At 37.6% G+C, this 15,168-nt stretch overlaps 1 long non-coding RNA gene across 5 annotated transcripts in view; it reads right to left on the bottom strand.

Moving 5' to 3' along the window:
* Positions 1-13,554, bottom strand: part of LOC102484854 (uncharacterized) — a 36,681-nt gene extending 23,127 nt beyond the window's left edge. For 2 of the 5 annotated variants that reach the window (XR_003546872.1, XR_003546873.1), the window contains exons 1-2: positions 12,990-13,551; positions 7,845-7,958 (exon numbers count right to left, since the gene is read on the bottom strand). This is a non-coding gene — a long non-coding RNA (uncharacterized LOC102484854). Of the gene's footprint in view, positions 1-5,388; positions 5,667-5,716; positions 5,742-6,346; positions 6,375-7,844; positions 7,959-12,989 lie in introns of those variants that run through there. The other 3 variants (XR_003546871.1, XR_336619.3, XR_001371449.2) reach the window with 3 other exon arrangements.
* Positions 13,555-15,168: the final 1,614 nt, after the last annotated feature.

Raw genomic sequence — 15,168 nt, 5'->3', positions numbered from 1 at the left:
AGATAATCCTTTTCTCTGGCTTTTTTTTTTTATCGTAGGCAGAGCCAAAAGTTCCTAACTGTTGCTTCAATATCTTAAAACCAAAATCCCTCATATTTTAGTACCAGCTATTCTACCAAGAGAAATCCCTGTAACTGGTGAAATCAATTATTAAGCCTTGGGGGAGGTGCATGTGTGTTTGATTTAAATCAAGTTGGTTCTCTACTTTCCCTTTGCTGGATCAGGACTAACTTTTCTTTCATCCCCTATTCATTTATCATTTCTCCAGCTTTTTCTAGATTCTAAATACTGCCATTGCTGTTGCTTCTTATTTTTTCTGTCCTGTGAATTTATACCTTTTAGAAAAATCCAAGGCCGCCATGTTTCTTGACAACTTTCTTTCTTGGTGGCGTTTTTTCAGACAGGATGGGCGGGAGAAGGCAGCTGACTATCAGTATATCTGGAGCACTACTGCCATCGTGAGGCTATAGTTTCAAAGCGCTCTACATTTGCTTCATTCCCATGAGGACTTTCAGTTTTAAAAGGTTCTTTCAGCCTAGAGGCCAAGCAAGATCTGGTCCCAAACTGGGCCTCCTTGACTCCTTTAAGTTATTCCAAAAGCTCTGGGCAAGCATTTTTTATAGTTACAGTGCAAAAAGACTGGAAATAAATGGAACTTTAAAAACTATACATATAAGTGAAAAGTAAACAACATGCTCTCAAACAATCAATAAGCCAACAAAGAAATTAAGAAGAACATTTTTTAATTTGTTGAGACAATTGATAATGGAAATGCAACACACAATATACAACAGCTATGGGATAAAGTAAAAGCAGTACTAAGAAGTTTACAGGAATTAACTCGTGTTGAAAAAGTAGAAAGATCTCAAATCAACAACCTTGCATTTCAAGGAACTAGAAAAATAAGTACCAATCAAACCCCAAATACGTAGTGGGATAGAAATAGTAAAGATCAAAGGAGAGATAAATAAAATGGACAATAAAAAACAATACAAAATATCAAAGAAATAAAATGTTGACTGTTTTAAAGATAAAATCTTTAGCTAGATTAACTAAGAAAGAAAAAATAAAAGACTCAAATAAGAAAGAGAGACATTATAACTGACAGGACAGAAATAAGCACCCTAGAGACTATTATGAATAACTATATGCCAACAATTTGGAAATCCCAGAAAAAAGCTAATAAATTCCTGAACACATTCAATTTTCCAAGATTGAATCAGGAAGAAGTAAAAAATGTGAACATACTAAAAATGAGTAATAAGATTGAATCAGTAATAAAAAGTACCCAGACAAAGAAAAGTCCAGGAAGAGACTAATTCACTGCTGAATTCCACTGTTTAAGGAACTAATATCAATTCTTCTCATATTATTACAAAAAACTCAAAAGAGAAGAAATTTTCCCAAATTCATTCTACAAAGTCAGTCAAGAAAAATAAATAAAAGGCATCTAAATTTCAAAGCAAGATGTCAAATTTTCCCAGTTTGCAGATGATATAATCCCATATATATATATATATAGGAAACCCCAAAGACTTCACCAAAACTATTACTAGAAGTAATAATTAATTTATGGGACCAGCAGTTGACCTAATGGCTATGTCGCTGGACTCCCAACGTAGCCTAAACGGTTCGAGTCCTGGACCCAGTGGCTTAAACTCACTTCGGGCGCATATGTGTGCGTGCCAAGGATCTAGAGAGGAGAATGAAGGAGAAAGGATTGAGTGAGGCATGGCCATTCCCCCTTTCTGTCTTTTTTCGCTTTCTGTCTCTCTCTCTCTTTCTGGGGAGCGCATGTGCCCTATAGCAAAAACCTCTCCAAAAACTGAAAAAAAAAAAAAAATGAATTCAGTAAAGTTGCAGGATACAAGTCAAGATACAAAAATAAGTAGTGTTTCTACAGGGAAACATCAACTTTTCACTGTAAAACAAAATTTAAGTACTTTTTTTAATTTTGTTTTTTTGTTTTTCCATAGAGCATGTGTGCTTGCCAGAGTGAGAAAGAGACAGTGAAAGGGAAAGTAAGAAATCACCTTCCAAGAGGGATGACCACACGACAGTTCCCTTTTCTCCATTCTCCTCCTGGGATTTTGGGCAAGTACTCAAACACACCCCGTGTGATTTTCAAGCTGAGTCCAGAGCCTTAAACACCATACCACCTGCTGGCCCCAAAGTACAAGTTTATTTTGGTGCAAAACATTTTTTAATCCATACAAGGTTTTTTCATAATACCTATTTCCATAAATTTTTTAAATCCCCTCATATATGCCAATAATGAATTATCTGAAAAGGAAATGAAGAAATCAAGAAAGCAATTCCATTCACAGCAGCTACAAAAAAAAAAAAAAAAAAAAAAAGAATTTAACCAAAGACATTAAAGATCTCCTCAATCAAAAATACAAAAAGAAATTGAAATAACTCAGAGAAGCCCGAGAGTCCCAGTTTGGGCCAGGGCATCTTCAGTACCTACAGTGAACTGACCTTTCTGAACTGGAAGTCCTAAGGGTAATGAACCGATATAGTGTAGGGTGTGCTTAAACTATTTCCTCATGATGGCAGTAGCGATTCACTTATGCTGACAATCCAGCTCCCTAGGCCCTCTTCTCCCGCCCTTCCTATCTAAAAAAAATGCCACCAAGAAACAAAGCCACCAGGAAACATGGGGGCCTTTCATTTTTCCCAGTTTGGAGAAACCAGATCATGCTGTGGCACTTTTGCTTTAGGTTCTCATGTGAAATCAAACTGAGGCTGAAACCATCATCCTTATCAGGCTTATTTTATTTTATTCTTTTTTTTTTTTTCTATAGAGGATGTGTGCACCCGAGAGAGAAAGATAGAGAGAAGGAGAGAAAATTGCCCCCCAAGAGGGGCTGGCCATGCTGCATTTTTCTTCTCTATTCTCCTCTCTGGTTTTTGAGCATCCACTCACATGCATCTAGTGTGATTTTCAAGTCACCATCTGGGACTCAAACCAGGGAGTTCACTATGTGTAATTCAGTTGCCTTAACCTCCATGCCACTGCTGGCCCCAGGCATATTTTCTCAAATGACCAAGTTGTCAGATTTGGGGGCAAGCCTCAAAATTTATGCCTTAGGAAAAAAAGAAATGCTGGAAACTCAAGGCCAGGAGAACCATCTCTGTCCTTGCCTGGCTCATTTCTAAGGCTCCTAAGCAATTCTCCTTCTCCTACAGCATATATGTTGAATTATTGGCAGCCATTTGACTGGAGCCATAAGAGGAACACTCAATAGCTTTCATCACTATATGCTATACAGTAACTTACATGGCAAGATACATGTGAGGTCTTCAAAAACATCATGGAAAATACACATTATGAAGTACCTATGGATTTCAAAAAAATTTTTGAGCCAAAATAATCAAATAATCATTCTTATTTCTTTAAGCGTGCTATAAAAGCATATCCTTTATGGGGGGTGGGGGGTGGGTTTGAAGCATGCCCCAAAGAGAATGGCCACACCACAATCGCTTTTCTTCCATTTTCCTCGAGATTCGGGGCATGCATACACAACATACCTGGTTTTTTTTTTTCACAGATGTCAGTTCAGGACTTGAACTGGCCAATTGGCCATGTAGGATTTAGCTAAGTACCATGCTACTGGTTTGCCTCATATTCATTTTTTTATATAAAATTATTTAACTTCATTCATTATTATTATTTGACCACAGAGACAGAGAAAGAAAGAGGAACAGTGAGAAAGCAAGCCACCAGGACTGGGACTCAAACCACAGTGGGCCAATGTGGAAGTCCAGTGCCTCAACCACCACATCACATATTGGCCCCCATACTCATTCTTTAATTCCATTTTTTCCACAAACTTTTTTTTTTTTTGGAGAGGTTTTTGCTATAGGGCGCATGTGCTAGCCAGAAAGACGGAGAGAGACAGAGAGACAGAAAGTGATAAATCACCCCCAGGGGGATGGCCACGCCGCAATCTTTTCTCCATTCTCCTCTTGGGATCTTGGGCACGCACACACACGCACCTGACGTGAATTTAAGCCACCAGGTCCTGGACTCGAACCACGGTCGACTACATGGGAGTCCAGCGACATAGCCATTATGCTAACTGCTGGTCCCTCCACAAACTTTTTGAAGTATCCATAGATACAAACATGTTTTATCTATCTATATCTCTATATATATGTATGTATATAATTTTTAAGTTTTTACCATAGGGCATGTGCACTCACCAAAGACAGTGAGAGGGAAAGTGAAAAATTACCCCCAAGGGGGATGACCATGCCGCAATCCCTTACCTTCCATTCTACTCCTTTGGGCATGCATGCACACACATGCAGCCAGCTTCAGAACTCAAACCATGGTCGGTCTGTGGGAGTTCAGAACCTTAACAGCATACCACCTACTGAATCCCATAATATATATATTTTAATCATAAGTTACTAAAGAATTTTGTTTTGTGATTTCATTTACCACTGGGAAACACAGTTTTCCATGTCATAAATGGCCTTCAAATGCTTCCTATTACTTTACTGGGTGTGTAGGAGTGTGTGTATGTGCATTTGTGCTCGTGTGTTACTTTTTATCTCTTAGACATAAGTTTTAAAACCATTTCCTTGGCACGGACTTAGAAGTTACCATGCATTGCTAAAGATTAAAGCATTGTCATAAAATCCATTCAGACCTCTGATAACCATTTAAATTATGTGTTTCTACACTTTTCCTTTTTTTTTTTTTTTTTTTGAGGTTTATGCCATAGGGAGCATGCACTCGCAGGAGAGAGACAGAGAGAGGAAAAGTGAGAGATCACTCTCGGGGGATTGCCGCACCGCAATCCCTTCTTCTCCTCTAGCCCCCTCTTGGAATTTTGGGCATGTGCACACATATGACAGGCTTGATTTTCAAGCCAAGTAGTCCTGGACTTAAACTGCAGTCAGGCATGCGGGAGTCCAGCACCCCAATCACCCTGCCACCTGCTGGTCCCTTTGTACTCTTTTCAATAGTTTTGTATTTACATTTATACACAACAATTTATTTATATTAAAACTGCATGTTTGTACATTTTAGTTTCCCTAAGAAAACTGTACTGCTGATTTCTGAGCAGTTTGACAATAGTATATAAAAATTTCATGTCATTTTTAGTAAATAGTATGAAAAATGTTTCTTATTGCCCTGTTTATATAATTTTTTTTCTTTTTTTTTTTTAGAGGTTTTTGCTATAGGGCGCATGCGTTCGCCAGAAAGACAGAGAGAGACAGAGAGACAGAAAGCGAAAAATCACCCCCCGAGGGGATGGCCAAGCCGCAATCCCTTCTCCTCCATTCTCCTCTCGGGATCTTGGGCACACACGCACACGTGTCAGGCGTGAGTTTAAGCCACCGGGTCCGGCACTCAAACCACAGTCGACTACATGGGAGTTCAGCGACATAGCCACTATGCTAACTGCTGGTCCCACCCTGTTTATAGATTTTATTAATAGCATATATAAAAAACACTACATGTTATACACATACATATGCATATTTGTTTCACCTCAATTTTAATTTGACCCATACTTGGAATCATTTTATACAAAGTCTTCTGTAACATCTAATATGGAAATGGGTGCTTCTATATCAATATATAGTTTTTCCAGCTGAAAATTTCTTTACACTTCATTCTAGAAAGAGGTTTTTCTTCCAAATAACACCTGTTTATGAACACTTCATTCTAGAAAGAGGTTTTTCTTCCATATTACACCTGTTTTTGGCCACCTGTTCATATTCTGGGAAATTATAAAGCCAAAAATAAATGGAACTTCAATGAAAACAAGAAATAACTTTTAAAATGCCTTTGCCATACATTCTCAAGTATATATTTTTAACCAAATATCCCAATTACCATGCACCCCAAGTGTTTCCTCACTGATATAGTTTGAGAGTTTTTCAAACACCATTAACTATTCTTTGGAATATGGAATATTTTTCATGTTATCTCTCAGTTTTTGTATTTCTTAGAATTGAGCATACCTGTTTACAAAACTGGACAGGTCAGCCATGTATAATAAAATGCAATGAGATCACAAGGAGACCAGGCTTTTTTCAAACCCAGTGTCTTGAATCCTCCTCTTTTCTGTGATCAGTTAAGAGTTATAAATGTATTAGGTCTCAAATGGTCAAATCAAATTTTCACCAATTTCACCAATTTCTTCTACACATATCTTCACATTACAAATACATTACTAGCTCCTTGAAAAATCTCTTGAGATTACACGATCTCTCAAGAACAAATGGCGGGGGAGACCAGCAGTTAGCATAATGGCTATGTCGCTGGACTCCCACGTAGTCGACCACAGTTCAAGTCCTGGACCTGGTGGTTTAAACTCACGCCGGGCGCGTGTACGTGCGTGCCCAAGATCCTGAGAGGAGAATGGAAGAGAAGGGATTACGGCATGGCCAGCCCCCCTGGGGGGTGATTTCTTGCTTTCTCTCTCTCTGTCTGTCTCTGTCTTTCTGGCAAGCGCACGCACCCTATAGCAGGAACCTCTCAAAAACAAAACAAAACAAAACAAAAAAAAGAACAAATGGGGGGGGCTAGCAGATGGCATGGTGGTTAGGGCACTGGACTCCCACATGGCCAACTGTGGTCTTGGACCTGGAGGCTTGCTTTCTCATTTTTCATTTCTTTCTCCTTTCTCTCTCTCTCTCTGTCAAGTTAAGAATAATAATAAACAAAATAATTGATAAAAAAAGAAAAGAACAAATGGAAATACTTTATACCAAATCCTACTTTCCCAAGAGAACCATTATCAGCAGAGTGATGGGTATATTGATTTAAATATTTAAAAACTGATATGCAACGCTTCACAAGAACTGATGTTATTTACCTTAATAGATTTGGTATACATCTCATTAATATACTCACTATAATCCTAAGCACAATGCTAAACACACATAAACACAGAGAAATATTTCCAATTTTTCTTTCAAATATTCTAGTCACTGTACATTGAGTTTGGTGTCATGAATTCTTATTCAACACTGGACAATGAGAACTTGCCAACAGCATTAACTATTCATGAGGAACCTGAGAGTTTTTTATGATTAAGTCTCATAGCATTCTTTCATTGCTGCCCAAATTGTAATAACATACATCTGGGAAACAATCAGTAAATAGAACAAATAAATAGCAGAAAAGAAATTATATATACATATATTTCTTTATTAAAAAAAATTTTCCAGTGTGTATGCACGCTCTCCAAAGAGAGGGTGGAGGGAGTGAGAAAACACCCTTTCTATGGGGTGTGATCAAGCCAATAATCCCTTCTTTGTTCTTCCCTTTGAAATTTTGGGCATGCATTGTATGTTTTCTGACATGATTTTTAAGGCACCAGGTCTGGTATACAAACCGCACAGTCAGCCACATGGGATCCAGCCATCATAAATACCAGGCCACATGCTGGCTCAAGAAATATTTTTAAGTTGAGATGCTCGATAAACATGGGACCAGCAGTTGGCATAATGGCTATGTCATTGGACTTCCATGTTGTTGACTGTGGTCCAAGTCCCGGATCCGGTGACTTGAACTCGCCAGGTGTGTGTGCATGCGTGCCCAAGATCCCGAGAAGAGAATGGAGGAGAAGGATTGTGGTGTGGCCATTCCTCCTTGGGGGTGATTTCTCGCTTTCTCTCCCTCTCTCTTTCTGGTGAGCGCATGTACCCTATAGCAAAAACCTCTCCAAAAAATAAATAAATAAAAAGATGCTGAATAAACATTCCACTAATAGTTGATCTGTTGTACTCTGTTCTTTTATACTTATTATATAGTTGTACATCGTGGGTACATGTATACAGGTTGTCAAGAGTTTCTTGATATGGATTTTACTTACATGATATATGTGGAATATCCTTGTAGTTTGAGTTGCTTCCTTCTATCATAGATTTTTCAGGTCTCATATCAAACAAATCTTTTCATATTAAGGATGCTTCAGAAAGTGGATTTTCTGTTAAGCAGAATTTGTAAATACCATTTTGTTTGCATACACATTAAGAGCAAAGCTTTTAAATGTTGCATGTATGAAAAGTATTCCATTTTTCAAATAAAAATACATCTTATAACATGTTCTTTTCTCAATTACATATTGGGATGATGCTTTTAATTATTTTTAAAATTTTCAGTTGTAGATATTTCTAGTTTCAACATTTCAAGATTTCAGACAAGTATAACTTGAATACAAACCACTGGAAACATAACTCCAAAATGGTTGTAAGCTTTCTAAATTTTTTTTCTGTGCTTACGTGCTTCTTTGGATCTATACATTTATGTGTTCAACCTGATTTAATTATGTATGTAATAAGTAACAAGCAAAGAAATGTACTAAGTAGAGAACGACTTTTTTCATTTTGTTTTCCTTGTATTAGGCAACTAGAACAGTTTAATTTGGAAGTTCTGACATTTTGATTTTGCCCTAAATTAAAGATGTAGACATCTTACCTGCTAAGGACTTAAAGAGTAGATTTCAATCTTTTCAAAGGCTTAAAAAAAAAACTACCTGCTATAGCTGAACTTGCTGTAACTAAACCTGGAAAATGGATTCATTGCCTCTCCCCACAGCCATCCTTGCAAAAGAAACTTCAGTGATCCTCTTTGGCCCCACCTCTCTACTTTCCCATGAGAGTGGAACTGTGTGGTCACTTTCAAGAGACAAAGCCTCTAGACAAAAAGTATGCATTCATGAAAAGTTAACAGAGGTTGGTCAACTGATCTTTAAAGAGGTGACCCAATAAACAATGCTCACCTGGGAGGATCTTATCCAATTCTTTTTTTTAAGACTTATTTATTTATTGGGACCAGCAGTTAGCGTAATGGCTATGTTGCTGGACTCCCATGCAGTCGACAGCGGTTCGTGTCCCGGACCCGGTGGCTTAAAACTGACGCTGGGCGCGTGTGCATGCGTGCCCAAGATCCCGAGAGGAGAATGGAGGAGAAGGGATTGCAGTGTGGCCATCCCCCCTGGGGGAGGTGATTTCTTGCTTTCTGTCTCTCTGTCTCTCTGGTGAGCAAACGTACCCTATAGCAAAAACCTCTCCAAAACAAAACCAAAAAAGAAAGAAAGAAAAAGACTTAATTATTTATTTAATTCCATTTGTTATTATTTTTAAAATTGGGCCAGAGAGGGACAGAGAGAGTGAGAAACAGAAAGTGAGAAAGCAAGCTGCCAGGTCCAGGACTCAAACTGCCTTGGTCAGCCATGTGGGAATCCAGCACCTTTAACCATAACACCACCTACTGGCCCCTGCTCTTATCCAATTCTACCAATGATTACACAAACTGGGTAATATCACTGGCTTTATTTTCAGTGGCTTGCTCAGGGTTATGATGAGAGAAGGGCATTCTGGGAGAGCTTGTTGAATTACTTTGGTATTAGTACAGTACCTTGGGAATAGTGCAGAACTTTGGTACTCGTGAATTTGCAGCCCTTTACTAATAGAAATAGGTGGCTCTCACTTTTGCCATCTTTTCTGCTGGGTGGTTTTCCTTTTAACCTTTCATTTTAAAACAGCTATAGATCTGAGATGAGTATCAATGATTGAACAGTAGTTAAGAATTGGTAATAGTTACAATCTGTTATTGGTCATGGTGTCTTTCTTGAATTCCTGGGAGCAGCTTCAGGCTTCTATCCACTCTTTGTCCAAATGCAGTCTCTTAATGTAAATCAAAATGTGTGTGAATATGAAATTCTTGAGCTTGAGGAATTCCAGAACTAAGATTACCTCTCTGCCAAATTCAGATATGGTGCACAATCTTCACACATCTGACTTCCCTATTCTTCATATGGACAAATCAAACTATTACTTCAAAGCAGGCAGGTTAACTCATTTGATACAGGGTTTCTCTCTGTCACCTGCCTAGATGAGGTAGCTCGAAGAGGTCAGAGGTCACCTTATACCTGCATAGAGTAATTGAGATCATTGAACACATTCGAGAACAACTAGGCATGGGTATCAGGAGAGTCAATTTCCTCAGGGACCTCATACTCCTTACTAGCAGCTCACTAGTAGATATTATAGTTTGACCTTAGGTAATCAGAGTTCAGGTGGTAATCATACAATTACAGTGATGCACCAGAATAATATTCCTTCATTTTAGAAAGCACACCTGAACTGTTATTAGATGTCACCTGGAAGATTTCCCCATCATACTCTAATACTGCCAACTCCTTGTGCCAGCCCAACTTCCTCATTTTCCAAGGGACAAGGCCAGAAGAGAAATGCCCAGAAGTTTCCCCAAACAGGATCAGAATGATTCAAGCCTCACTCTCATTTGTTGGACATCTGGGCCCCAGTACTTCTTATCCTTAACCTGACTGGCAGCTACTCACTTAAGCCTGGCACCTCCTCTAACCTCAACTCATCAGCTTTTCCCCAGGATCCTGCTTTTGTCCAGGTAGACTTCAGATGTAAATGAGGCCTGCTGAGAACCAAGCTCCACTCTACCTCACTAAATACCCTTACTTTCTCAACTGCTAGGCCTTGCAGGAATCCTTGCTAATACTGTACTTCCTCTTGATGGCTGCATTACTCTGGAAAAGCTGATAAGTCCTGCCCGCCCCACCCCCCAGGCTCTTCTACTCTGGCCCATTCATTCTGAAAAAAAAAAAAGCCACCTGAAAAAAAAATAAAAACAAAAAGCAAGGAGCCACTAAGAGACAAAGGAGCCAGGAAATGAAAGCTCCTTGCTATTTTATGTGCCTTGTTTGTGGGAAGTTTGCTCATTAGGATACACTTTTTGCTCCAGGTTTCGCTCTGAAATCAAACTGAGCCCTGGCTTCATTAGCCATATTTTGTTTTCAAGAACTCCATTTCCATTCTACTAATGCTTCCTAGGTCTGCTCTTCTTTTCATTCAGCCTTGGTCATCAGCATTTTCCCATACTTCAATAGGCAATTCTTAGTGATCCAGGGCTAAGAAAGTGAAAAAAAAAAAATGGAAATAAGAGCCTAGAGAAAAGCAAATTTAGGAACCAGGTCACATGGCTTGTCTCATTGTCAGGTCCCCTGGAAGTCTTCCATTTTCCATTAGGCCTTATAAGTGTTTAGTTGTGAGCATCCATGACTGGAACCCTAAGAGGGTTCAGGTAGCTATTAAGTCTGAATTCCAAACAATGTCCCCCTTAAGGTGACACATATACTTTAATTTATATAAGTTCCAATCATAATGGACATGGTTTCATCATTTAACATTGGAACACAAACAAATTCCCATGCATCTCACATGACCTTTAATGATTTCTTAATGACTATTATGTATGTGTGTGCCATTGATTTGAGTCCCAGGGATCAGTCTTACAGTGCTCTCTTATAAATTAACTATGAGGGGCTGGCAGGTGGCATGCTGTTTAAGGTGCTGGACTCTCACATGGCCGACCATGGTTCTAGTATGGGACCTGGCGACTTGATTATTCACTTCCTGTTTCTCTCTCTCTGGTCAAATTAAATAATAATTATAAATTAAATTAAATAAATAATTATTTTTAAAAAGTAAATTAACTATGGTATGGAGCTTGCAAATAACAGAAAATAACCATGTGCTGATCAAGAGAAAAAGTGCTGTCATAAAATCTGGTATTAAGCATCATAACCTCTTGCATATTTATTTCCATTCTTTCAATACCCATAAAAGTTCTACATTTATGGTAATATACTACAGTAAATTTACATTTAAGTTGGATTTATAAGTGTATTGTATATCCAAATTCTTTACTTCTGATGAGTGGATAATTGCAATTATCATGAAATATTTGTAAGATCTAGATTTTAGACACATTTGCAACGAGCGTCTTGATTAATCCATTCATTAAATAGTTTCTTGATTTTAAAAAAGTTTATACACAGGACATAGAAAATCTCTAATGCCACCATTTAATAATCTTAATTTTAAGACCTGTCTTGCCTAATCATTACTATGCTGACATTATTACACACACAAATTCTCTCTTCTTCTCTCTCTCAAACTAAATAGTAATTCTCTCTCAAATTAACATAGAAAGAGGCACAAAATGCTTATGCCTCATAACATTATGCTTTCTTCTTCTATATTTTTCAAAATTATACCAAATTTTAATCTTAAAATTGTCTTTAAAAACTGTAAGGAAACAAAACAAAATTCAGTAAGCGAAGGTTGAAATTGGTTATCTCTGAAATTCAGACACTCAGATGACTTTTTGGCAGATACAGTCACATCCTTTACATACAGCTATAATCTTTCATTAATGTCTCCTAAATAAATATAAATACAATATAGACATAAATTTGTTGACTGAAAATTTCAAGTTGGAACACATTGATTACAACTGTAAGTAGGCCATTTCTTAAAATGTTTACATATATAGAGATGGATCTACCTAATATATATGTGGTATAACAATATTTACTAGGGACTTCAGAAAATTTATGGAAAAATGGAATTAAAATATAAATTTACTTTGGTGCAAAAATTTTTTTGAAATCCATCACATGCATTTTCTGTGAATGTTTTTGCCGGACCTCCCTTTTTCTTTGCCTCTCTTTAAACATAATTGGACACATTCTGAGAGTACTTCTACAGTCTTCAACACTGCCTAATAATCTTTGCATACCGAATATCGATGTACATTTTTTTAGTGCTTGAAAATGTTTTCATATTTTACTCTAGAAGACCATTCTACTCCAAGAAATTACAATACCCATTGCTAGCAAAAAACTCTAATTTTTAGAAATTATTAAGTAGAAAACAAATGGTACCTTAACACAGTTAAGCAAGAAAAATGTGCTTGCTATGCATTCTTATACCCTCACTTTCAACACGTAATATGTACTTTGAGAAAATAATGTTCAAATTCCCTTGTACTTTGAATGTTAAAACAAGACTTCTTCCTTTGTAGGTTGAATGCTCTTTAAATAATCATTAAATATTCTTTGGAATACTGATATATTTTTAAATTTTACCAGCTGTTTTTGCATTTCTAGAAACAATCATGCTTCTTTACAATGTACCTGCTATGTATGAAGAAGTGAAGCGAGGTCACACGTAATGCCACCTCCGGTAGACAAAGACTTAAAATGTGGGTTCATCTTCAATCCTCTTCATTTGTTTTTGGTCCTCATCTGTTTGTGCGCAGTGTGTCTTCCTAGAAGTGCTAACCCTTCTTGGCTTGGATGGGTGGTTCCACTTCTCTTCAAGGCCTTACTACCTCCAAGCAATTTAGTTTTACCTGAGACCACTATCAAGCAAATGGAGTCCTGGTATTGTTCTCTCCTCTGCACTCTGACTCTGCTACCAAAAAGGGCCCAGGCCCAGAGCATGGGAACACCACGTGACAGCCTCCCTCATGCTCTAAGGGGTACAGAAAGAGAATTATAGCCTCAGGCCCAGTACTTTCTCTGCTGGTGGCTTCCTATAGTCCCGCCCACATTGGGAGGGTACCAAGACTCCACCCCACAACTTCCTGTGCTTGGACTTCCTGGCAGCTGCAGACTTTTGTCTTGCCTTCCTTCCCATGGGTAAGGTCCAACGCCCGGACTCCACGTCGAGAGCTCCACGTAGGCCTCAGGAAGAGGAATTGAAATCCAGCTCAGGACCGGGGCCCACTCACCCTCTCAATTTCTCAAACGGAGTGGACCATTTCAAACGTTTTAGGGAGAAAGGTCTGGGGCTTTTCCTAGAGAGCTCCTCATGATGGCAGTGTTGCTCCGGTAATTGCAGTTAACACTGCCGCCAAGCGCTCTTCTCCCGCCCATCCGGTGTGAAAAAAATGTGCTCAAGAGACAAAGGCGTCAGGAAATATGGCTGCCTTTCTTCTTGCTTAGTTAGAAGAAAGGCTCACACAGTATTGTGATTTTGCTTTGGGTTTCTTTTATCTCAAATAAAACTAGAGCCTTAACCTACACTTTCATCAAGGTCTTTCCAGTTCAAAAACCCGATTTTCACGTACCTAGTCTTCATCGTTCTGCTTTATCTTCAGTGTTTACTTCTAGTACCAAATTGCCTTTTAATATCAGGGGGAAACCTCAGGCATCCAGGCCTAGAAGGGAAAAAAAATGGTCACAATTAATAACTTGGAAAAGAGGAAATTTAGTCACCAGTATATGTAGTTCTTAACCTGGCTTACTTTCCATATTCCCGGGAGTCTTACCACACTTTTTTGCTTGGGCATTAGGCTTGTGTATTGACAGAGAAGCTATTTCTTTAGAACCCTAAGATGAGTATCTAGATAGTTCTTGAGACTATATGCTCTTCAGTGCCCATTTAAAATAACATAAAAATTAAAATACGGGCATATTTCAGTCAATGGAGACTTCTTTAGTATCATAGTTTCATCATTTAAGATTGGAACACAGATATATTCTCCTATCATAATTTATGATTGTTCATTGCATTCTATTTCTTTATTGTTTATATATATCACTTAAGGATTAGTCTTACAGTGTTTTCTCATAGATAGCTAAGACATGATTGCAAAGGATTAAGGAAAATAACCATGTGTTGATCAAGATTAAAGCACTGTCAAAAACAGTACCTGAAAGTACCACTGATAAACATTTGGATTATGTTTCAACATACACATACAAAATTAATTTTAATATACTCATGCTTTCATTTCAATAAACATGCACAAACATCTATATTTAGCTTTATATACAATAATAAGTTGACATTAAAATGAGACGTATTTATGCTTCATGGTTTGGATCATGTTTTCACTTTGTTTCCTGGGTAGTTTGTCATTTTTATAAGAAATTTGCAAGACCAAAAGTTTTAGTAAATGAAACATTGGTAAAGCAATTTTTATCTTAATTGCTTCAAGCAAATATTAGCTTCTAATAATTTTAACGTGTTTTTGAGATATGGGATATAGAAAAATCTATTTGCAAATTAAAAAGTCAAGATTAATAAAATACCAAAACCTGGTAAGAATGTTAAACTTCCTTTCAGTTTTATTTTGTTTTATTCTTCCAAAATTAACTTAAGCATCATTTCTTTTTACACTTTTAAAATTTACATTTAATTTCTGTACGTCTTTACAGTATACATGTTTTCCCAGCATAAATGTAGTGCATATTAGTCAAGTCAAAGATATTACCATATGCATTATCATCAACAGATATTTTTTCATTTTTTTGTGTCTGTTAAAATGTTTTAGTTTTTTTTCCCTAATCCCCTTTCCCTCATACC

Source organism: Tupaia chinensis, unplaced genomic scaffold, assembly GCF_000334495.1.
Source record: "Tupaia chinensis unplaced genomic scaffold, TupChi_1.0 Scaffold140308_1, whole genome shotgun sequence".
NCBI lineage: Eukaryota > Metazoa > Chordata > Mammalia > Scandentia > Tupaiidae > Tupaia > Tupaia belangeri.
The sequence above is the reverse complement of the archived record's forward strand: the minus strand, read 5'-3'. Positions and strand labels throughout refer to the sequence as shown.